We start from the raw sequence: 24,161 nt of genomic DNA on the forward strand, positions 1-24,161 counted from the left end.
TCCCAAATTACAGGGTAGCTAACCGGGGTAAGCTTGGTTGACCCCGTGTCTTTCCTATATCACTTTGATCTCTCTCTTTGTTTCAAACCCTATCAGAATATTTGGCCTCCCAAAGCTGTAGGATAGTAATTTAGGTCGTGCGTGCGAGAAAGTGACTGTTTTATTTGTTTTTAACCATCGCGCAGAATAAAAAAAGTAATGAGAAGTGGGGGTACTCGCAGTTATCGGCAATCTTTCTTGTTTCCTGTCAAACACTAGTTGTAAGTAGGAGTGAATTGAAATGTGGCTGACGTCTGTCAATTCTGCTTCGATTATCTCGAAATGTTCACTTAATTCATGTAAGTATGGAAGCCAGTGCGTATGGTACATAAATTTCCTTAAGTTTTACCTTTTTGACCTACGACGACCCTGTCTGTTCTCACATCTGCCTTCTTCAAGCTCATCCTTCTGGGCAGATTGATTATCTGACGATAATTAGTGGCATCAGCCGCAGCAGCCTATATATATCGACTGCAGGGTGACGAATTTTCCGAGCGATCTCCAATTGCCCCTGTCTTGCGCCAGCTGATTCCATCTTATATTTCCTGTACATTGGCTTATTGCGCCGCACCACTTAATTATTTTCCGACCTCAACAGCGTTTTCCTTCTCTCGGCACCCATTATGTAACTCTTAATAGGCCGCCGGTTATCCGTATACCTATGCAATTACATGGCCGGTACAACTCCATTTATTCCCCTCTTAGTGTCAACTAGAATGCCGGCTAACCCCGTTTGCTCTTAATGCACACCGCTGTCTTCCTTTGTCTTAGCATCAGGACTATCGCTTTTCCTTCCACGCCTTGTTGGAAGGGCCTTCTACGCCACATGTGTTACAGTTGGCGCTGTTCGCCATTCCAGTTGGAAATAAATAGGCATTCCTAAAGGAAACTTCTGGTCGCAGGTGAGATAGTAGCGTTTCTTCCCGTCGAGTAAAACCGCATAAAAGTTGCAACTTCATATCTCGGTCTACGGTATATAGGCGCTGGTTGATGAACTCTGGTGCATTCCATTCTCGTAGTGTGATAGTATAGAACAGCTCCTGAGAGATGATGAGAGGCTTACGCAATGAGGTGAATTTCTGGTGAACATAATACACGTATTCTCTTTAAAGGAACAAATGGCTAGCACGCAACACAGTTAAATCAAAAGTCAACGAAAAAGAGAAGCAAGATGTCTTTTTTCAACAAGTCCTTGCGAAGTCAAGGATAAAATCCACGCAGTGCCCATGATTCTCATGGTTTTTAAGCGACCGCATCGTTAGATCTTGCTCTAGTTTTCGTAAAGTAAACCAGCGGTCCGCAGCGCACATGTCGTCGACGGCAGCGCTAATACATCCTGCTTCGACAGATTAAACAACGGGTGTGGCCATCCGACGGCATCATTCGGGGCAGTCGCTATACTCTATGGACCACGTTCACAGAGACTATCGGACCTCGTGCCGGAGGGGGCGGGGGGGGTGTTATTTCCTTCTGATGGCCCTACCTTCCCCGCGTTCTGCAGTGTCGGGTAGCAAGTGGTTCTCGGTTTACTTCCTGTGCAATCCTCCATTCTAACGTCCCTCTCTCTCCCTCCCTATAGTGAACAGAGGAAATCTGCAGGTTGAGCAAGACGGGGACAATAACAGGCATTTCAGCAGAACACAGGTCATCTAGCCCGAGCATGGCGCGCCTGCCGAAAAGCTCCGTGTTTACAAACGAACGACTTCGTCGCAGGAGAGCAGTTGACAACGTGGACACAGCGGTTTTTCATTGTTCGCCGCGATGAACAATTTCTTTTACCAAGGACTTATTGAAGACGAGACCACATGTAACCTTGCTTCCATAGAAAACTCATACCGTTGTATTTTGTCAAATATCGTTATTTTTCCTACGCTTAACGCATTCACAACCTCCTGGATTTGTCTTGGCCCCCGAAGAATATTTGCCGTCAACTTGCGTGCACTTTCCTTAGCACTCTGCTCTCGCTACTGGGCTGTCAAGAACACTAGTACGTCATGGTTACATGCGTATGCCGTTCGTGAGCTGAAAGTACTGGCGCGTAGGGTTAAGGAACGGGATATTTGGCGCCCCCCGTTGGGCGCCACGTGTGGCGTGCCCTTGTTTCCGTCGGTTTCTGTGGGTCACGGGGCGGGCGTAAGACGCATCCAGACGCAGCGGAGACCAGAAGGCGCTGCCTGGCCCTTTATTCCTCGAGGCCGGGTGGCGAGCTCGGCGCCGATGTTTGTCATTTTCTCCGCGACAAGGCGCCAGACACGTGCGCACCACCACACAACGTCTGCTCTCGCTCGTGATGGCACACAAGGTAGATAAGGATTATTGTTTGAGGAAACGATAAATATGAAAGGGTCACAACCCCTGCCTTAAGGGTGCACTGGAAGCGGCGTCATCGCCACATGTATTCGACATTACACACTGAAGATCGCGTAAAACTCGGTGGAGAAATCTTCCAAAATACCACCCTATCTAAGTCATGGACGGTCGAAAGTATTGTAGACGCTGTCACTCCACCGGCTTATTGTTAGCAGCACAGAAAAATTCTGAATATTACCGAAAATATATTTTGACCAAAGGTTCCACCTGCTGTTCCTGCACACAAGATATTTTTTTAAATCGGTACTTTCGCGGGCATCCACCAGAAAACACAGAAGCCGACCCAGAAAAGGCGTCCCCACAAGAGTGGAAGGCAGCCGCCCGAAGCGATTACGTTGAAAGCAAACACCACTGGCTTAGCTGTCAGCGGAGGCGCTCTGGGGAAAAGGGCCCCTAGCGAGCTGCGATACGATCTCCGGGCCTCCCTTTTATCGACCTGTTTGGAGCAAAGCTATGGGAGAGAAGAGCTGGGGTGAGGAGGAGCTGTCAGCGGAACAGTAAGCCAAGTATCCCGAAGATCACTGTCCGTTACCCGAGCGACTTTTCCACATGGAAGCAACGGCAACAGTTTTGAAAGCGTGACACGTATCTCAGCTCGATTTCATGGAACAGACTTCGCTTACACCTTCGGCTGCGTTTATTGCATTACAATGCCCACGTCCAGGGTTACTCTTTTCTTTTTTTTTTCTTTACGATAGATTGTGCTGGTCTGAATCAGGATCAGCTACGGCAGAATGCGCCAATTTCTTCAGTCTCTTCGAAGTATATGTGCCAAACACCATCTCTTGCTGAACTAAAATAAGACGTCTCGTAATGAGCCTTGAGCAGAGGTTTAAGAAAGCCTATCTTCCGCCGTCTAGATACACGCAGAGCTTTCTAAAGCTCTCTCAAAACAAGTCTGGACTTTTCACCAACTATCAGACTAATTTAGTCTGTCTGTCTTTCTCTCAGCTGGTAAGTTTTATAACTCGAATAGAGTGCCTCTGTGCTTAACACTACTTTCTATATTTCGTTTTTTTCGCTACCTAAAAACGCACCTCATATAAAAGTACTTTGTCGGTTTTCGGAGCATTCTCCAGAACTGTGTCTATGACTTGCACGCTGTTACTGAGCGCTAGCTCCACCATGCTTCCCCGGCTTTGGAGCCGCCGGCGTCTTCTTCTGGCCGTTGCTAGTCGTTTTGTTTGTGATATCTTGCTTTCGCCTCAACTTTTGGTGCCCCTTCCCACTGACGCATGTCAGCGTTTCTCCTCCTGCAGACAGACTGGCGAGATCGGTTCTGACGATATTTTTGTTTTGTTCATTTTAATGACAATAATAGAGCCTAAAGAGACACGGTAGGCGTCTTCATTGATATACTCACGGGCATCCTTCTGTGCCAATGAAAGGAAAGCTGCAAGGGCAGAGTTTCTGCTTATGTGTTGCTGCACCAAATAGTGGGGCAGCGTTTCACAGCACTTCGTTTCTTGGAGCAGGTCGGGAATCAGCGCAGTTTTCACGAGCGACGATTTCGAATTGGCTCAACGTGGGCGAGAAAAGCAGGAAAAGGAGTCGCATTTAACACTGATGGGTGTTTCCTTATTTTGCTGTTGTAATTGGATGGTCATGTTTTCTTTTTAAAACTAATTTAATGTGGATGATAATGTGGAACTTTTTTTCAGACTGTTTAGAACTCAGTCAGAATACAGTGCGTGTCTCACATCGTCTATAGCCGTATAACTTTATTAGCTTAAAGTGCAATCTCTACGTTGTTTGGGTAACTCCTGCAAAAATGTTATTTATTAATAAATCAACCATAGCTTACTTTGAAAAGAACTAATATTTCCGCAGTTATCTTTGGCGCCTTTTCTGAGCGTCAACCTAAAGGCTACGACAGAGCATTTCAAGCCATTTGAGAAAGAGCTTTCGTCGGGATGCTTTCTCTAGGCATGAACAGCAGTGAGCATAAGTAGGCGTCAGCAATGTCCACTGCGAAACTAATCGCACCTAGGCCGTGGTTACAGTCGCAGTGTGGTGATCAAAGTCCATAAGCCGATATCGCAATATTCCTTGAAACTTTCAAAAAATTAAGCGCCAACGGTAACGGCACACAAAGAAGGAACAAAAGACAGGATAAGGCGCTACTTGCAACTATTTGTTGAAGTCAAAAGTGGCTGATTATATAGCCATTGGGAGAGGGGGACGAAAAAAGAGAGACACTGTCTTTTGTTCCTTCTTTGTGTGCCGTTACCGTTGGCCCTTTATTTTTGAAAGCTATGTACCAACTAGCCCCAAAACGTGTTTTACTGAAATTCCTTGAAACCAAAGTTTCTGGATAGTGTAGTGAAACTGAGACATACGGAAATTTTGCTAAATCACGCATTGTTTATATGCACGTTGGTTATCCAAGTACTCTGCTGTCAACATAATATATTTTTTTAACGCTAAGCATATCACCCGCACGCCCTCAACAAGTCTTAATTGCTGCATGGTTCCAGCGGTAGACCTATTGCGCACACGACCAAGCACAGGGACTGCAGTACCAAACACTGGGAAAGGCAAAGCGGCCGCAGGTTGAATCAATCAGCTTTTCATGCTAAGACAGGGGGCAGGAACCTCGTCAAGCTGCGATTGTGCAGCTTTTTGTTCCTGCCCTTGCATTTTATTTTTCTGTGCAAAGGAAAATGCGAAATAAAGTTTGAAAGTTTGAAAGACACACCACTTCGTACATGAGTTTCTCAGTTCTTACGCGTATCGCATAGAGATAGCGGACACCTGTGACCACACCGATGGTGAGCAAACTACCAATCATGTTCTACGCCAGTACCATCAGCATTTTACACAGAGATGCTCACTTTTCATAAAACTATTGCAGTTTACACACTACAGTGCTACCGCAAACGTTTGCGTGGGCGGTCACGTTAGTGGCGCAATGCTGTGGTGCTTACGCTAACCATAAAAAGCACTGTTACTATTGCAGTGGCCAATCAAATTCTACATGGCGACTCGTGTGAAGAATTGGCAGCGACTTAATCCTTAGCATGAATTCCATTTTCATTTTCTTCATTCGATGAGAACACTTACGTAAAGTAAACCTCTCTAGCGCACTATGGCTAAACCCCTTTATCCCCAGCTTCTTCTCAGCCCCTCTGAGTGTTCCTCACTCTTCCTTCTTTCGACAACCTATTTTGCCCGATGACGAACAAGTGCTGGTGATAGCATTTAGCGAAACTATAAAACAAAACATTCGTATACGACGAAAACCATCAATAATAATGCACTAATCAAAACTGTGGTTTTTATTAGTGCAATCAAAACACACTAGAATGCAACTAAAAGGGGTTTTGCTAAACAGCTGTTCTTGTCAGTCGCGTGCACAGTGCACACTGCGCGTTTGGCATTGATGTGGTTGTCAGTCATGCAGGGATGGCTTTTACGTGCTTCTTTCAATGCTACGTATGACAGTGTCGCCCTTGCAGCTTCCTAGGCATCTTTATTAACTCCTTGACGCAGCACTAAGGTATCGTCGAAAAAAGGAAACACGCAGCACACTTTGCTTCCTTTACGCTTGGTTCATGGCTGACTTGTCCCTACGATACCGTCAACGAAGGATTTCGAGCACAGGTGTAGCTGACGGGTGGGCAGCCTTTCGCTCACACCGACTTGCGCGTAGCTGTGGATCCAATAAACAAAATGGTGCGCCTTATCATATGTGCACCGTTGAGCTAACGCTCAGGTTGAAATTCTGAGAGGGCCGCTGTCACACGATATCCTGGAGACAGAGGCCACCCGCGGAAGAAGTTTGCTTTTTGTGCGCTTCCCGTATATTTGTAGTCTTGTAATTACTTTCTCTCTACACAGAGTTTTCAGTCTTTGATTTCACGCTTACTTCCGCCATAACTATATGTCTCATTTATAAAGAAAGCCTACGATGTTTAGGGCAACCAGTGCTTTCAGTAACCAAAGTTCCCCTTTTTAACATATAATATAGCAGTATTGAAAAAGAGCTAATATTGCAGCGCTAATAAGCAGTGCGCCAGCGGTGCCGGCAAGCATAAACACCGGGACAATACGCTCGCACATGGTATGTCACAGCTCACATGATGATCCATGGAAGGCCACAAATTGTTGCAGGCAATTGAATTATAGTACTTTGATTGCAGCAACAATAAGAGGTGCTGTATTCGTATTATTGTTGTTAGTATTACTATTCAAATAAATATGAAAATTAATATTTAGTCACCCTGTACTGGTGAGGGCTACTCCTTTTCTCATGACAGTAATATGTTTAAATGTTCTAAAATAAAAGAAACTTAATAGGTCCTGAATATCCAGGGAGCAGTAAGCAATTCATGGTAACTGAGGTCTGCCTGTACTCTCAAGAAAAACCGGAACATACAGGGAGAAAATGTGAAGGCAAACTGCGCCACGCGCACTGTACCGATGCAGTCCCAACTTTTGATACTCAGTTCCGAGTACATCTCGGATAGCATCGCCACCGGTGTGTGTATTTCCACTTCCTCTTTCATTCAAACCTCATGGTACGCAGCCATTTGTAAGAGCAATAAGTGGATTTTTCACATAATTTACGTTAACAGCGGACAGGACGTAGTAGAGCACATGGATGCAGGTATGATAACCGGTCCTCCTTCTGGACAATATTATACGGGATGGACTCGAGACCATTTTCCGAATCATATTTACTTGCAACTTGACCACATCCGTCGCTGGCGCTATATGCAGTCCGTGGACTGGTGCTGCTCGTGAAGTGCACCGGCCTTAGTGACTGCTTGTAGCCTTGCGCACATGCGGTGTTCACTCTTTCTGTTACCCCTTGCCCCAAGTAGCAGACCGGACGCTAGTCTGGTTGACCTTCGTGCGTTTCCTCGCCCTTCTTTCTCTCTCTCCTCCTCTCTTTCTCTCTTACACGAAATTCACGGGGTAATAAAAGCTACCAAATTTCGAGCAGGACGACAGCTTGCGGACTTGCAGCACCAAGTACACGTCACCTTAGATTTATGGGCGTATGCTAGCTCTATCATCGTTTAGAAAAAAATATATGGAAACCGAAACAAAAAAATAGAGTGATGAAGTGGAACGCACAAAATCCTGGGAACCGACGCTAACAAAAATTAGGGGAGTGTCCTTTCGCTTCGCTAAATCAGCATGACAGATCCGGAATATGGAGATTTATGCCGCCCAACCCAGCGCTCCCCTCTATAAGGCACTTATACATAATGGCCGCGTTGTACCCGTCGCTCGCACGATAGCCAGAGGGCGAGCTTCTTTACACTCCACCAACTCTCCGGCAGCATGGGGATCACGTTTCCCTATTTTGTGGTTTACCACTGCGCTCCACATTTAGTGATCGTTCTTAGCACTCAAAAATTTTAGGCGTGTGTTCTCCAGAAGTAGTTTCTAATCACTACGTCATTCCTGACAAACTACTCGACGATATAGTGATAGTGGCGATCTATAGTTGCAAATGTTGACAGGTACATTGGCGCGGGCTTTTCATGAGGTAAAATTTGTCCAAATCTTAAAAGGGAAACACGACGGAAATTAATGCATGTTGATTATAACACAGCATTCCTAACTCAACTGGATAATGAATAAAAAAAGAAAGTACCCGAATAGAAGAACACGTACCGCAGCTTCCTCATCTGGACGCAGATAATTGAAAATACCGTGGGCCGCATTCTGAGACTATCAGTAGTACTAAAGTAGGAAAAGTTCAAGGAAGTCGACTGCGTTAAAGAAATACAAAACAAGCAGAAAAAGCAGCTGACACATTCTGCACTAGTCGCTGTCGGACACAAATCGAATCATAAACAACAACATCGAGCGAGGATCAGTGAATCCCAGAATTCTGTATATCCTCAACAGGAAGAAGAAGAAACTTTATTAAAGAATAGTCCGGCAGTTCTTGCTGTGGTGGCCTCAGGTGACGGCTCGATGGCCATGGACTCGAGCGGCATCTTCGGCTTGCCGGACGGCCCAGAGCTGGTCTGCCAGCTCTGAACTTTTGATAGCCGCCTCCCAGCGGCGGCGACGCCTACGGAGAAGGTCCCCGGCGACTGCCGCATCCGGGGCGGCGTCGGGAAGAAGCGTGCTCGAGCCTTCTCCAACTCTGGCAACGGCCGCGATTATGGACGCGTCGCGAACGGATCTGGTTTGATTACCGTTGTTGCCGGCACATTCCCAGAGTATGTGTCGTAGCGTTGATCTGTCCGCATGTTTTACACGCGTCTGTTGGATATAAACACGGACAGCAGTGGTGTAAGATAGCGGGGCTAGGGTAGGTGTGTGTCTGGAGCAAGCGTAAAGTTACGGCCTCGTTCCTGTTCAATTTATCGTGCGGTGGCGGGAATGTGCGTCTTACGAGTCTGTAGTGTTGGGTGAGGTCTCTGAACGTGGTTAGGCGATCGCCCCACGCCCAGTGTGTTTCTCGTTGCTGTGTTTCTGTTGTAGTGTCCCGATCCGGCAGATCCGATGCCCTGCTCTCGGGGGCGGAGGCGGCCACATAATCAGCGGCGGCTCGGCGTGTGAGACCTCGAGCCGTGGCGTGGGCCGCCTCACTGCCCGCGAGCGGAACATCGGTGTGTGCCGGGGTCAAGAGGAGGAAGACCGCAGAATTTTGGGGTTGCGAGGGCGATGACGAGTCGCCGTCGTCAGAAATTTGGACTATGCGGGCCGCTTCCCGCGAGACACGACCGCACGTGAAGCCGCGGATTGCCGCCTGCGAGTCGCTGATCACGATCGCAGAGTTCGGCACCGCGACGAGTGCTAGGGCTATCGCGGCTTCTTCGGCCGCCTCCGTGTGTCCCGTGGTCACCGTGGCGCTCGCCAGGCACATACCCGACCGGTCTACAACCGCTATCACGTGAGCGCTTCTCCCTCCTCCATATCGCGACGCGTCTACGTACACCGCCTCGTTGCTGTTACCAAACTTCTCCTGAAGGTCGCTTGCTCGTTTGTTGCGTCTCCCGGAATGGCGCGTCGGGTGCATGTTCTTGGGAAGCGGCGGGATGATCAGGCGGTCGCGAACAGAGGCGGGAACCGCCGTCTTTTCTCCATGCTGAGTGTGGTACGCGATGCTGAGCGAATCGAGGATGCATCGACCTGCCTTTGACCTCGATAATCGTTCGTATTGCGCAACGTCGTGCGCCTCGATTAACTCGTTAAGGGAGTTGTGAACTCCGAGCTCTAGAAACTTGTCGGTGGTCGCGTTGAGTGGAACGCTGACCGCCCTCTTGAAAGCCTTTCGGATCATGCATTCGACTTTGTTTTTTTTCGGACCCGATCCACCTCAGGTAGGGGGCAACATACGTTATGCGGCTTATCGCGTACGCCTGCACGAGACTGATCGCGCGCTCTTCACGCATACCATTGCGTCTATTCGCGATGCGACGCAAGAGTCGGATCGTGTCATCTATCGAACGACGAAGTATTCGCACCGTCTCTCTGTTATGGCCGTTTGCCTGCAGGTGTAACCCTAGGATTCTAATTTTCTCTACGTGCGGTACGGGAGTACCATCTGCCAATGTAATGCATATTTTGGAATGTTCCCGTGTTCTTCGCGCAGGGCTTTACGACCTCTGCTTGTGGGTTTGTAGAGTAAGAGTTCGGACTTGGTAGCCGAGCACTCGAGGCCCGTTCCACGCAAGTAATTCTGAACCGCATGTACTCCTGCCTGTAGCGTTCGCTCGACGTGACCGTCACATCCTCCCCCGGGAACCCAGAGGGTGATGTCATCCGCGTAGAGACTGTGATGTAATCCTTCTATTTCTGTTAATTTCTCGGGTAGACCAAGCAGAACTAAATTGAAGAGTAATGGTGATATGACGGATCCTTGTGGTGTGCCGCACGGACCCGTCTCAAATTCCGGCGATTCCTCGTCGCCGACGACGACGCATGCGCGCCTGCCCGCGAGGGAATCTCTAACGTAACTATACATTTTTTTGGCCTAGCCTAATGTTCTAATTGTTTTTAAGATCGCTTCGTGCTTAACGTTGTCAAAGGCCTTTTTAATATCTAAGCCTAGAATTGCCTTAGTGGAGCTGGTAGTGTCGTCTACGATCTGGTGTTTAAGCTGAAGCAATACGTCCTGTGCGGAGAAGTTGCGGCGGAATACTAGCATGGCGTGCGGGAACGCGTCATGATCTTCGAGAAAGTCGGTCACGCGGGTGAGAACTGCGTGTTCCATGACTTTGCCGACGCAAGACGTAAGCAAAATCGTTCTTAGATTATCGAGCGTAACTTGCTTGCCAGGTTTAGAAATCATGATAACGCGGGCCCGTTTCCACGCTTCAGGAAGGGAACCCCCTCGCCAGCACTCACTGACGTAGGCCGCGAGTCGGGAGATTGACTCGTCGTCTAGGTTGCGGAGAGTCTTGTTGGTAACCCAGTCCGGGCCGGGCGCCGATCGAGTGTTTAGTTCGAACAGGACTATCCGAATTTCGGATTCGCTAAATTCCGTGTCCAGTTATTCGTTTGCGATGCCGTCGTACTCGGCGTGCTGGATGCTTTCGCCTTCTTAAAGTAACGGTCACGTATTGCTTCGAGAAAATTATCGCCTTTATAATCTCTTACTAGTCTACGAGTCTTGTGGCCTTGAGCGGCCCGAGTCTCCTACGGATCTAATAGGTGTCTAAAAAGACGCCAAGCGCTCGCCCCGGTCATCTGCTTCTCGAGGCCGTTGCACGTGTGTTCCATTGTGCCCTGCATACCTGGAGTGCGTGTTCTTCGATGCCGCTGTCTAACTGTGCTATGCGTTTGCGCAACGCCTTATTATGTCTTTGGCATTTCCATCTCTTTAGGAGGGCTCGCTTTGCTTCCCACATGTGTAGGAGCCTGCTGTCAATTATTTCGAAGTTCGCCTCGGGCAGAACGTCGCTCGTTGCTGCGCCTACGTTCCTTCTGAGCGTCTCGGCCCACTCGTCTATGTCCGTAATCGGCTCGTCGCCTCGCCCCGCTTCTTCTAGCTTCTTGCGGAACGTGTCCCACTTCACGAGTTTGAGCTTACGACCTCTGCCCTCAGGGTTAGTACCACGAGCGCTCAGGACCGTGCCTATCGTGATCTCGGTCAGTGCATGGTCGCTCCCCAAATCTTCCTGCGTATTTTGCCAGTGCGATGTTGTTACATACGAAACGAACGCAAGGTCTGGCAACGTATCGGCAATCACGCTGTTCCCTCTGCGTGTAGGATCGGCGGGATTCGCGATCAGTGCAAGCCTTTAGTCTTGCGAGTCTTCCCAAAGGTGTTTGCCCTTGGGTGTTTCTTGGGTGTAGCCCCAGGCTTCGTGCAGCGCGATAAAGTCGCCCGCAACAAGTAGAGGCTCGCTGCCGGAAGCCGCGCGCGCGCCTCGCAGAAGGTACCCGAATCTGTGCTGCAGCGTGAGTTTACTATACACGTTAAGGACGAAGAGTCCTCGGCCGCTCTTAGGAATTAATTCTACGAACACGTGAGGTATATTAACGCAGGCAAGTTCTCGCTGCGCCACAGTGACGTTACGTCGAACGAGCACGGCGGCGACCGGCGACGGGCGTGATGGGGGAGACGGCCGGCGCGGCACCATCGCCCCCGGCCCCGCGCCACCCGCCATGCGGGGTGTAGCCTGTTACCTTCTTTGCGTGTTCTCCGTCGCGGTCGCGTCTATGGCTTTGTAGCCAGCTAGTTTAACCAGCTGGTTTGTCTCCTGTAAAAGGATGACGTCCGGTTTCGTCTCGCGGCTGCGTATGAATTGCTGGAGATTACCCCGCTTCCTCCTGTAGCCCCGGCAGTTCCACTGCCAGATTGCACTTCCTTAACAGGAAGTGCAAAATAACACCGAAGGCGTGAAACAACGCATATCGAAAACTTATCTATGAACAAATTGTCACTACACCGACACACTGAATTTCATTTAAGAGAAGGATTAGGGCTTACAGACCTATATTGTTGCAGAAAGACTCGTTTTCGAACATACATAAGACATTTAAGTGTGAATATACATGTTCGTGATATCAAACATACATAAGTCAAACCCTGCGAAACGTTCAAAATTTCTTTTAGGGGCTCTTAGGCGCCCGTTCCTGCGGCGAGCGTCGGCGTCGTCCCTCAGCGTCCTCGTAACCAATCAAACGAGCGCAGCAAAAGCATGAAAGAGCGAACGCGGAGTGGGGATGAAAAACAGCGATAGGGAATAGAGCGCCAGGGGGAAAGCGGAGGCGGAGAGTATGGCGACAGCGTGAGAAGAAAAAAACTCAGTGCCCTTCCACTCTATGAAAAAGGATGACCAGCGAAGCTGTGTATTTGGGCCCCTTAATGGCGAGCTGCTCCTCCGCCGCGGGTCGGGTCGGCATTGCACTATCTTCGGGATTGGCCCGCGCATGGACAGTGCTTAACGCCGGCTTCACGTCCGCCGCGGGTCGGCCCGGCATTGCACTATCTTCGTAATCGGCCCACTTATGGAGAGTTTTTTTTTTTTGCTTACCACGCCAACAACGACACGAAAATTTCCTTGGGCGGTAGAAGTATGCAGCTTCGCTGTAAAACCTATGCCCCGCCGATGGGCTTTGCGACGACGATAGCTACGAGATAGCGCCAGAGGAGCGCGTGTAGCCTCTATGGAAACAAAGCGCTGCATGAGCGGCTGCTGTGAATCGCTCCCATGCGTCACGATTAGCGAGGCAGTCGCGCCACACTTCGCTCCGTTCGCAACGTGCGGCACGAGACAAGTTGTCCGCACCAGTCAATATATCGCGAAATTAAAACGTATACAGCGGCGCTCAAATTTCGCATTAGGGAGTATCGTGATCGTCGCTGAATTTCTGCCAAGGACTAAAGAGATCTATTTATTTATTTATTTATTTATTTATTTATTTATTTATTTATTTATTTATTTATTTATTGTTAGTACTCTCAAGGCCCACAGGGCGTTAGAGAGAGGAGTGAGAAGACATGATATGGTTGTGGCACACTCTCTTAAAGTTGGTACTGTCGGTGATAGCAGCGATGAAGGCGGGAAGGTGGTTCCATTCTGTACTGCTGCGCAGGGTGAAGGAGTTGAGCTAAGTACTCGGGCGGCAGATCGGCGCTCCAACCTTTGACGGATGCTCAACGCGTGATTAAATATAAGACGGACAAAGTATAAGTTGGTCCTTGATATCGGGATTAGTGTAATTAGTTTTATTAAAAGGACAAAGACGAGAATTCTTGCGCCGCAGGGCGAGGTCAGGTGAACCGAGGGTGGATTTCACTGAGGAGGGGCTAGCATGACAAGAAAAGTTACAGAGGCACTTGGGTGTCCTGACGTGTATTGAATGCGAAAGCAACGAAGGTGGTTCAACTCAATTTTTGAATTGGGCAAAGTTAATTTTTTGTGTGTGGGCCACCCAAATTTTGTATGTGGGCCAACTATTTTCGAATTGGTCAAAGTCAACCTTTGGCTGCGGGCCACGGCGCCCGTCTGACGCCGTGGCTATTCACCGTAGGATTTCGCAGTGCCAGCCGCAGCAGCTTCAGCGCCCGGAACGTGACGTTATCACTGGGTCACGTAGGTTTCGGTACCATCAGATCTTAGCGCCCGACGCAAGCAGGATTTTCCGCTTCGTGGGCCATATATAGCTTGCGCATTAATAAATGTTCAAAATGAAACGGGTGGCGTGGTTCTGAATGGAGTGAAGATGTTCGTGAGGGAAGCATGCGAAGGGTGCCATATGGAACTGCGTATTCCGGCTTAGGTCGTTTTCGTGCTTTGTATATGGATAGCTCTACCGGGGAGCTGCGGGAAAAAGGCAGACCGAATGCGCTTGCCGTGTTGGACAAGAATAGCGCATTTAAGCTTTGAAGACGTGAATTCCGCAATAATTGGGCGTCTATTATTTTAAACACACGACCCTAGACGATGAGCGTGAGACATTGCATCATCACGAACAGTAATACTTAATATTTCGTCCAAGACATCACGCGCACACTTTTCCCGCTTAAGACCCGTCTTCCGACGAGGTGTCAGCGATACCTTAGAATAAGTTATCTCTCGGGATCTGTCCTCGAGTTCATCAACACGGGAGTTCACTGTAGTAGTTTGGATACAAGTAACCTTGTTGACAGTGTTAGGCAGATAGGCAGTTACTTGAACAGTATCAAGCGACTCAAGGGTAGCTTCTACGGTAGTAAGCCTCGGTGTCGAATTCGAGACTTTCATGTCTCGTTTTCTTATTTCTTTTTTTGTCATGACTTCTCTTAGCATGTTAAGTAATTGCACATCAAGTGAGTCGGATTTCGATGACAGCGCAGCACTAGAAGCTAAGATATATTTATTCTGCGGAGTGTCACCTCCGCGGAGGCCAGGGTTTAGTTAAGTCAGCAGCTAAGACCGACAATCTCCACACATGCACGCACTCGCGCGTACAAGTCAAGAACACTCGTAGACCAAGCAGGAGCAAACAAACAAGTATTGCTAGATGGTTTGGCACAAAGTGACGGGTATGTACGAACGTGAATAAAAAGACAGAATAGGTTTTGGAGCGACTGCATTGCTGTCGTTCCCCCCTGTCCACTAAACAACGGGAAGGGTATATATGGAACGCGTAGCCGCGGCAAGTTGTAACGGACTATGTAGAAAGTTTCGGGGCTAAGCTATAAAATCATACTTCCTCATATATTAAGGGTGGTGATATGCAGTGTTTTAACTGTCTGTTTTAGCATGACAGTAACCACCTCTGCATTGCTGCCATTAGGCATGCTGTTTTCTGTTCATGAGGCACAACAGTTTCTTTGTTGCACCTCCATTGTACCTCCATTTCCTAGTTCGTCCTGTCCTTGAGCATTTTTCTTACGTTCACAACATGTTCCAACCCTCCCAATTAGCGCTTTCTATAAAATATGTGCCATAGATATATGTTGTATCTCGGATTATGAAACATGTAGTGCCTGTTAAACTGTGCACTGACATTGTCTTTCTGACCACTTCGTCTTCCTGCGAACGCCTGTCACGTTGTCCATGTTCTGAATAATATGAGCGTCTTTTCTGTACACTGCCACAACAGCCTCGTATGATCACGTGCTCGAATCGCTCCTTCCGCAGAAACATCGCTCGTCCAAAGATGCCCTCATCAGCTGTGAACGTGAACTGAGCCGCACCACTCGGCGACTCCAAAGTAGCAGCCGTGAAGAGTATTTAGGGCACATCCGGGACCCCATTTTAATCCTAGTATCCATTTAGCCTCAAAGGAGCGCGTTTTGGTACTCTCATACAGCGTAAGCTGCGTGGTCCATTCGTGAAGGAAGGGGATAAACTGAGGGGCCCGATTTTTTATTACTCATATCATAAGAAGCCAACAAACACTGACACCAAGTACAATATAGGGGAAATTACTTGTGCCTAATAAATGAAATAAAGAAACGATAATTTAATGGAAATGAAAGTGGATGAAAAACAAATAGCGCAGCTGGGGACTGAAACAACAACCTTAGCATTTCGCGTGCGATGCTCTATAAATTGAGCTACCGCGGCTCTGTATCAAGCTACCATAGCTTATGATATGGTTCATTCATGGGTGACAAAAAGCGCAAGCACACAGACTGCTCGCTCCTACGCCATTGTTACTGGAGGAGCGGAAGCTTCTGTTTACTCTACAATTTCTCTTGTGACAGTTTCAGAAGTTGTTGCCTTTTGTAAGGCCGCATAACGCTTGATGACCGAGCCAAAGTTCTGGGGCCCATACTCAGAAAAGCCTCTTACGCTCGAATAGTTCGTAGGAGAATATTCAAGCCAATCCTGATATCATCAGTCAAGCCGACTGGCCAATTATTAATATCCCTTACGAACGAAAGGCTTTGTGAATACGAGCCCTTAACAGATGATCTTCAAAGCACGGTGAGCATTACATCGCTTGTGGCACCTGCAGTACGCAAATGCGTAGCCTACGACATTTTTTTTCGTTACTCTGAGGAGAGAGAGAGAGAGATAGCAAAGAGAGGAAAGGCAGGGAGGTCAACCTGACGAGCGTCCGGTTTGCTACCCTACACTGGGGGAAGGGAAAGGGGGAACAGAAAGAGGAAAGCGGGATAGAGGGAACACTGTTTGTGCACGTAGCAAAGTGCTTGGAAATCAGTCAAGTCAAAGCAACTGCTCCGTCGATACGTTCATAGCTGGTGATGCACGTTGAAGGTACCAGTGAAGACCAAGAATCCGGTGGGCGTCAGCAGTACGTTGCAGTGTGTGGCAGTATATTTTTAAGCTAAACTCCAGCCGTTCTGACTTCAGTGCGAATATAATGATGCGGGTGAGCCATGATGCTTACTCAAGAGTTGCAAGTACTGAATAGAGAGCATCTAGCACTTGCATTGCACTTCGCGCTGACGGAGTGTGCAGGTTATTTAAGAGTATTCGAAGGGTATTCATCAAAGACCGGAGCATCATAACGACTTGCCGGTCTTCTTCAGGCAATTTGTCAGGAACTCGCGCTGTTCGCTCTACAGCCGCGCGCAGCTGTATCACTTGATGTGGCTCCGGCTCTGGTTGTGGCATCAGCTGCGGCATCGCCTCCGGTTCTGGCATCGGCTGCGGTATCGCCTCCGGCTGTGGCATCTCCTCCGGCTGTGGCATCGGCCGTACCACCGACTGTGGCATCGGCTGCGGCATCAGCTGTGACTTCGGTTGTAACTTCCGCTGTTGTTCTGGCTTTGGCTGTTGCTTTAGTAGTGAGGACCAAGTTGTATTGTTCTCCGCCATGGCCTTGTCCGATTTAGATTGGATTGCCCCAGGCCTATGGGGCAGAGGAGGAGGTGATGTCGGATGGGGCGTACTCGTCATAGAGGTATCAGCGTTCTTTGAAGTCCGGCTGCGTCGGGAACGTCGCTTTCTAACGGCCGCAACAGCTTCCCGACGAGACGAATGGTCTCTCGCCATCTGCTTCAAGATCGCCTTTTCCTTTTTAATTTTGGGGCAGTCCTTCGACGAAGCATCATGGGACCCAAGGCAATTGGTGCATTTGAGAACCGTGGCTGAACAAGAGTCTGCAGCGTGGGGCTCGCTGCAGCGTGAGCAAACTCTCGTGTTCTCGCACACGGCACTCACGTGTCCCAGCCTCATACAGTTGCGGCATTGCAGTGGCCTTGGGATGAATGGTCGCACAGGGTGTCTAAAGTGATCCACGTTGACGTGCGAAGGGAGAGTCTCGCCCTTGAATATGATTTTCACACAGCGGGATGTGCCGAGGCGATACACATGTGTTATGGCGACGCCATCAACGGCAGGCTTCACTAAGATCGGCAAGTCGGCGCTGGAGATGGAGACGTCCACATCGTAGATGACACCAGTAGTTGAACCACTGTTCTGGGGGATGTACGAGCGGAGCTTAACGCCACCTAGTTCTGTAACTGTAGTCAAATTTCTCAGCGCAGTCTCATGTGTGACGTCGATAGCCAACACATTTTTTCGTGTGTTGACTGTAACGTCTGCTATCTGATTTGGCGCCACCGCTTCAAGTTGCACCGATACGGACTGTCTGTTGAGTTACCTCAGGTTGTCGGTAGCGAGTTCTGGTACATATAGAATCGTACTGACTGCGGTATTCTGAGTTGGTCCTACCGTTGGCGTGCTCGAAGACATGGATGCCCTGGTGGTGTGTCTTCGTTTCGCCTTGCGGCTCCGCACAAGCTCGAAGGCGTCATCGGAGAAATCCTCACTGCTGAGCGAGTAGACGCTGGTGTCATCGCCGTCGGTGTCGCTCTGGAGGCCGGTCCGCACGCAGCCGCCGCTGAAGTCGCCATTCCCGGCAGAGGCACGGGAACGTCAACTTGCATCCGCGCCACGTACCACGCCGACTCTCCAAAGATGTACGCAGAAATAAGGAAAAGACAGCTGAGCTAGAGAAATAGCGTTCTGGCTCACAGACACTTCGTCTTCGTCTTCTGAGGAAGCTGTCATTGGGTGATGCGATGTGGATATGGGTATAGACTGACTTCTCCGATAAAAGATATCAAACCAAACTAAAACATTTTCCCCATCGAATTTACGACGCGACTGCCGCGCACTTTGCTGTGCTTCCTTTCAGGAGGTATTCGTCCGGGAGTGCAGCTCTCAAATTTATTTCTAAGGACATAGCATAAACCTGTGGCAGATGCGTCGGCATTTGTCGTCACAGTGGATGGCAAGCATTGCCGTTGCGCCAGCTACACAAATCCTGCTCTTCAGGCAATGTCTCCGCGGAGATTGGCATCAAAATGCAACAACTGTATGAAGATTATCCGCTTCATACAGTCTGAAATCTGGCCCAGCATATAGCGACAATTATTTTCGTTCCATTCGTTAAGTTTCGCATCATCCACCGCTCACGACAAGCGGATCCCGGTTATAATGTGGGCGGAGCGCCGACCGAGATATTGACAAATGGCGAAATGTGTATGAAGATAATTGTTACATTATCCTGGACATTATCCTGGTTTTGTTTTATCCATCTCGAGGCTTTTTGCTTGAGCTCGGTTGTCCGTTTCTCTTGGACCATAAAGAGCAGTTTTCTTTTTTCAGCACGCTCAGCTTGTGATCAACCTTGTGCTTGTGAACTGCTATGGTTTATTAGCCACATGCCTGCTCTCCTAGCTCGCGTGTTACGTGACGCCATCGGGCAAAAAGGGATCTTCCACACATCCGCCAGCCATGGCCCTGGGCGGCGCTGGCCAACACTTCCATGGCTAGATCTAGTACACAGAAATACCGAAGATATCGGCCGCATTCATAACCGTCGCCGTAGCAATATTCGTAATGCAACGCACGCGTAAGGCAGAAGTTGTGAGTTTGGTTCCTACGGGCGGTAAGGTCATCCACTTTCATTTGCATCTTCTTCATTATTTTCTGCGTTTCTCTTACACCCCGCTAGTTTCACCTACAATTTCCTTGACTTCAGTATCTGTTGCCTTTATATGGTTATGATTAATTGAAGTTGAGACCGTCGGTTCCCCTCTTTCGTTCAAACGCAAATATTGTGTGTTGGCCGCAACTCCAGAACTTTATGTTAGGAAATTTCTGTCAGTTTTTATGCATAATGTCATCAAGAGGAGTGCCCTCAGAACTCAATACACGTACGCGACTTCATGCTATCATGTTCAAAAAATGAGGACGCGTAGCAGTATTTTCTTATTTTTGATATCATTGCATCCCCCTTACTTTTATTGGAAAGCCGACTTCATGAGAAAGACAGTGTCGTAACCAAAAGCAGTTTCCGTGTAATTTATCTTTCACTTTCTTGTCCTGTTATTTAGATACATGGCCGTCAAAGTGAGCTGCAAGAATCAGTGAATAAAATAATAGAATGAAATATATATATATATATATATATATATATATATATATATATATATATATATATGTTAACGACGGGTAAATAAACTAATGCAATAAGTAATAGCTCAGCGTTGCCAAACTCAATGATCCAGGCTGGGTGCTTGTCGGTACAATGATAATAGCAGTGATAACAGCCAGCGGTATCTTTGCTGTTGTTTAAGCACGACCTGACACTTTGTTGACAAGTAATTACGCACGTTATAACAAGGTTTCGAGGAAGTGGCAGCGACGCAGAGCGGCTCCGGCTGATGTGGGTGGATTTTGCGCTTGAAATCTTGCGACAGCTTTCCAGCAGCGGATCTCGCCGTGTCTCATGAGAGTAACGGATTCTGTCCACATTTCTTTTATTTGTGGCGTTTTGTTAGCTTTAGACTATGACGTAAAACCAAGACCGGGCAAAGTTGGGGTAGCATGTACAGATTAGCATGCTCTCATTCTTTGTCGCTGGCACTGCTTTTTCGAGCTCCGATTTTTGTTTTACTCCCTTTCCCTTTCCTCCATTTGCATGCTGCTGTCTGAAGAATAGAAGCGCAAGCAATGGGTACGCTTGAGAGCACCCACTCTTCACTTGTCTCTCTTGAAGCCTGAGCGCATTGCGGCAGAGGTTCTTCCACCGCTGTGTCGTGCTGTAACCACATTATCTCACGAAATACTGGACTGATCAGCTTGTTTTTTTTTTGTTTTTTTTTTGCTACACATGATATCATCACATATTTGGTCATATCACCCTGAACCAACCGCTACGACTGTGAATACACCTTTAATAACCATAAGGTGCTTTTTATCTCCCGTTGTCGGCGATCTTCAAGTGACCTTGAGCCAAAAGCCAGAGCCTTTATGCGCGCACTCAAATGAGAACATCCGGCCATGTAACGAGAACAAAATGAGATCATCTGGGCAACCAGACAAGACCGGATTACATACGGTAATTGCTTCCCAAACAAGTTATACAAAAGTTATTGCTTCCGAGTTCTTCCAAATGTTTGTTCACAATATTAGTCAAGCTATAACCTCTATTACGCTGAAGCTTTATTTGCCATTCCCAAAAGGGGCGACGTTCAAAAGGCAGATACAGGTCACTATACACTTGATTGGCATCTCTTAACATTGCCCGTTCTCTTTTCAACGCCAGCGGTCTGTGTTTGTCCATGACGATACTTGCAATGATGTCCTGTCTGTGACAGGAAACAATTGTGTCCATGAGGACCAGTGCACCGTATGGCATGGTGCGGTGTGATGTGGCAGGGTGTGCCATTGCCGACATGCACTACTCCCATTTTAATACTGTGGCTAGTATGATCTCCAATCAGTGTGCTTTGCCGGTAGTCATTAATTACTTACATCTACTCTCAACTACAAGAAAACGAGCATCCTTTATTTTGCTTCCTCGAACCCTTTCATAATTAACGACACATCTAATACGGCGGGCTTGCTTGTAGTTTACATTTTAAAAATTATCCTGTCATTTGGCACACTGAAGCGTATGCAGATGTCACCTGTGTTATACTGCGCCTATTTCAAAACTAATACATTTCACTTATTCCGGTGTTAAGAATCCCGTAAGCATGGGCTCGTTCAGCACTTGTTCATTTCATGAGGTCCTCGACACGAACTGAAGTGTTGTATGCAGTCCTAAAGATGTCTCAAAGAAATATAATCCACAAAATCAAAAAATGAGAATAGAATTTTATTATCGCTCCTGAAAGTACATCTACGGTCTACGGAACCTGCAAGCAGGGCGGTTCAGCCAGCATGGGAATGATGGATGATGTACCTGTATTTCCCTAAACTTCTTCCTCTTGGCTTCAGTCGGTTTCGTGACTTTGTAAGCTCGTTCCTTTGGACAAAGCGCTGTGCAACAAATAATCAAACAAGTACTATTAAAATTATCCGACGAGGGATTAGAACACATGACTTCAAGCACAGAAGCCCAATATTGGAACTCGTTATGCTACGGACGCATGCATCGACAAGCGACGTACAAGTGGCCAAATCGAAACGCGCCAAACATTTCAACGTGCTGGTTTGCCAACTAGAAATTCTGAAGGGTGTATTATGCCACTTCACGAAGCGTGCGTCCTTGGCGCATTTGTTTCAATATCGGGTTTCTGCATTGGAGGTTCTCTGTTCAAATCCTGGCGTCGGACAATTTTCTTTATTTAATTACCTATAACGCAGCACATTGTCGGGAATGATCGATTTGCAATGTTATGAAGTCATTTAAAGGAAGAAGGACGAATTTTGGGCAAATCCATGTACTAATATATATTCTCATTCTGACTAAACCACCCATAGAGTTTTCATACAATTACTAAAGGAAACTGTGGTGCTAATGTCTACGGGAGCTGCAAGCACGCAAGACAAACTTCGTCCTTGCGAATTTAAATGGCTTCATGACTTTGCAAAGTCACCATTTGTAAGAAAGTAGAGCGTTATAAATTATTAAATAAACGTTATGAATATTATACGACTGCTGGATTCGAACACAGGACCTTTGGAACAGAAGCCCAACATTAAAACCCTCACGCAACGGACGCTTCTAAAAGTGGTAACACTCCAATCAGCACCGATTATGCGAGCTTGCAGTATTGCTACCTTCTGAATTAAAAAAAAATCAATTGCTTTGAAATTTAGGTCAATTTAGGCCCAGGTAAAGCGCAATAAACGAACCCGCTACAACGTCTGAAGACCTAAGCACGATCAGACAAATTCATGTACCACCCATCATTCCCATGGTGGCTGAACGATCGCAGCGCCACAGTTTCCTTTAGTAATTATTGTAGGCAACTCTATGGAACCGCCCTGGTTGAAGCTCCCGTAGACACCAGCGCCACAGTTCCCACTAGTAATTATTGTATGAAACTTTATGCAATAAGGAATAAGTTTTCTAACTCGCCACTGTGCTACTGTTGTGCTTCACCGCCACTACATCGTGACAGTATGATAAATATGAAGTTGACTCATAATTTTCTAAGCTAGAGCTTACTGTTTTCGTCCACGGCATTGTGCAAACTGATTGCGAGCTTCAACAATGCGGCAAAAGAATCTTCGGCAATGCTGTCTTCCCGTGTCTAAACATCGCCACGATTCCATGGACTAAACTGCACAAAAATAAAAGCAGCAAACCCAATCTACGATGCTGTGTTAACTTGCAGTTCTGATAATTGATAAGCAAGCCGGGCGGCAATGACTTATTTTTGCAGAATACCACTCGACGAAGCCTTTGGGTGGTCTCTCTCTCTTTCAGCTCTTTATTTTTGTTGTTGTTGTTGCCTCGTTCTTTCGAGAATGAGTTTAGTTTGTACAAAACACGCCAAAAGAGAGCTCGTGGTTTTCAAGCTAGTTGTCAGTGAAAGCCGCGCAATTAGCAAGTAATTATTGGAGGCTCGCTTTCCGATTGGCCTTATGACTACACGAAGGAAGGCGACCTAATTTCCGCGATTTCCTCAGCTGGCCACTTGTTCCTAAGCAGAATGAGAGTGAAAATGCAAAAGGCACGCATCTGCAGAATTCAGATTTATCAGCTTTACATTTTTCTTCATCGAGGTATGAAACTTGGCTTCGAGCCGAAGGCGCGCTTCACTGTGTTAAACTTCGCTTAAAAGCCGTCAGTTTTAACCAAAGCCAGAATTTGTTAAGTAAACTTGTACGCTCGAAATGGCGAAGATAACCAAAAGATTTCTTTAAACTCGCAAGGTTGAGAAAGGTTCCTTCCCTTCACCGATCCGCGTTCCTATATATGTGTGTATCGCCGTTCAAGTGCAGTAGACACTGGTTATTAGTACTGTGTCTGTCGTCCTTACTTCGTTCTGGGAGGGTATTCTGTAAGAGTCCACTCAGAGTCCACTGTCCATTCCGGCCGCTGCTGATTGGCTAGAGCCACTCGCCTCCTCCTAGCTCGTACAGCTGGATCCAGTCAGCAGCGGCGGAAATGGACAGTCCACTTGGTGGACTGTTACAGAATACTCTCTGTCTGAAGCGCTGTTCCATTACCTTCCAGTAGGAAAGTTGGCGAAAGAGCAAGTTGGCTTCGGCCTTGGTCGTAATTAGAGGTCAAATCGCAGTTTTCAGAGTGCAGCCCTTAGGCGCCCGTACCTGCGTTGAGCGTCGGCATGCCTCGGCGTGCCTCGGCGGCGTAGCTGGGGAGGCAGCGAAAGGTGAAAGGGCCAGCGCGGAGCGCGGTGGGCGACGGAATACGGCGAGAGCGAAGACAGCACGAGGAGTAAAGCGGAGGAGGATGCAGCGGAAGCACGAGGAGGAAGCCACCTTGAACCACCGCCAGATGGCGCTCACGTCCATGAATTCGCGGGATGCATGGACGTGGGTCGGGCCTCGTTTTTAAGTGAGTGTAACTAAGAGCAAAATTTGTCTCTAAGAAAGACTCGGGAACATGGATCAAGTAAATGGGCGACTTGTACAAGTATCCGTACCCATTGAAGCGAG

This window comes from Dermacentor variabilis, chromosome 8 (assembly GCF_050947875.1).
Source record: "Dermacentor variabilis isolate Ectoservices chromosome 8, ASM5094787v1, whole genome shotgun sequence".
In the NCBI taxonomy this organism is placed as follows: Eukaryota; Metazoa; Arthropoda; class Arachnida; order Ixodida; family Ixodidae; genus Dermacentor; species Dermacentor variabilis.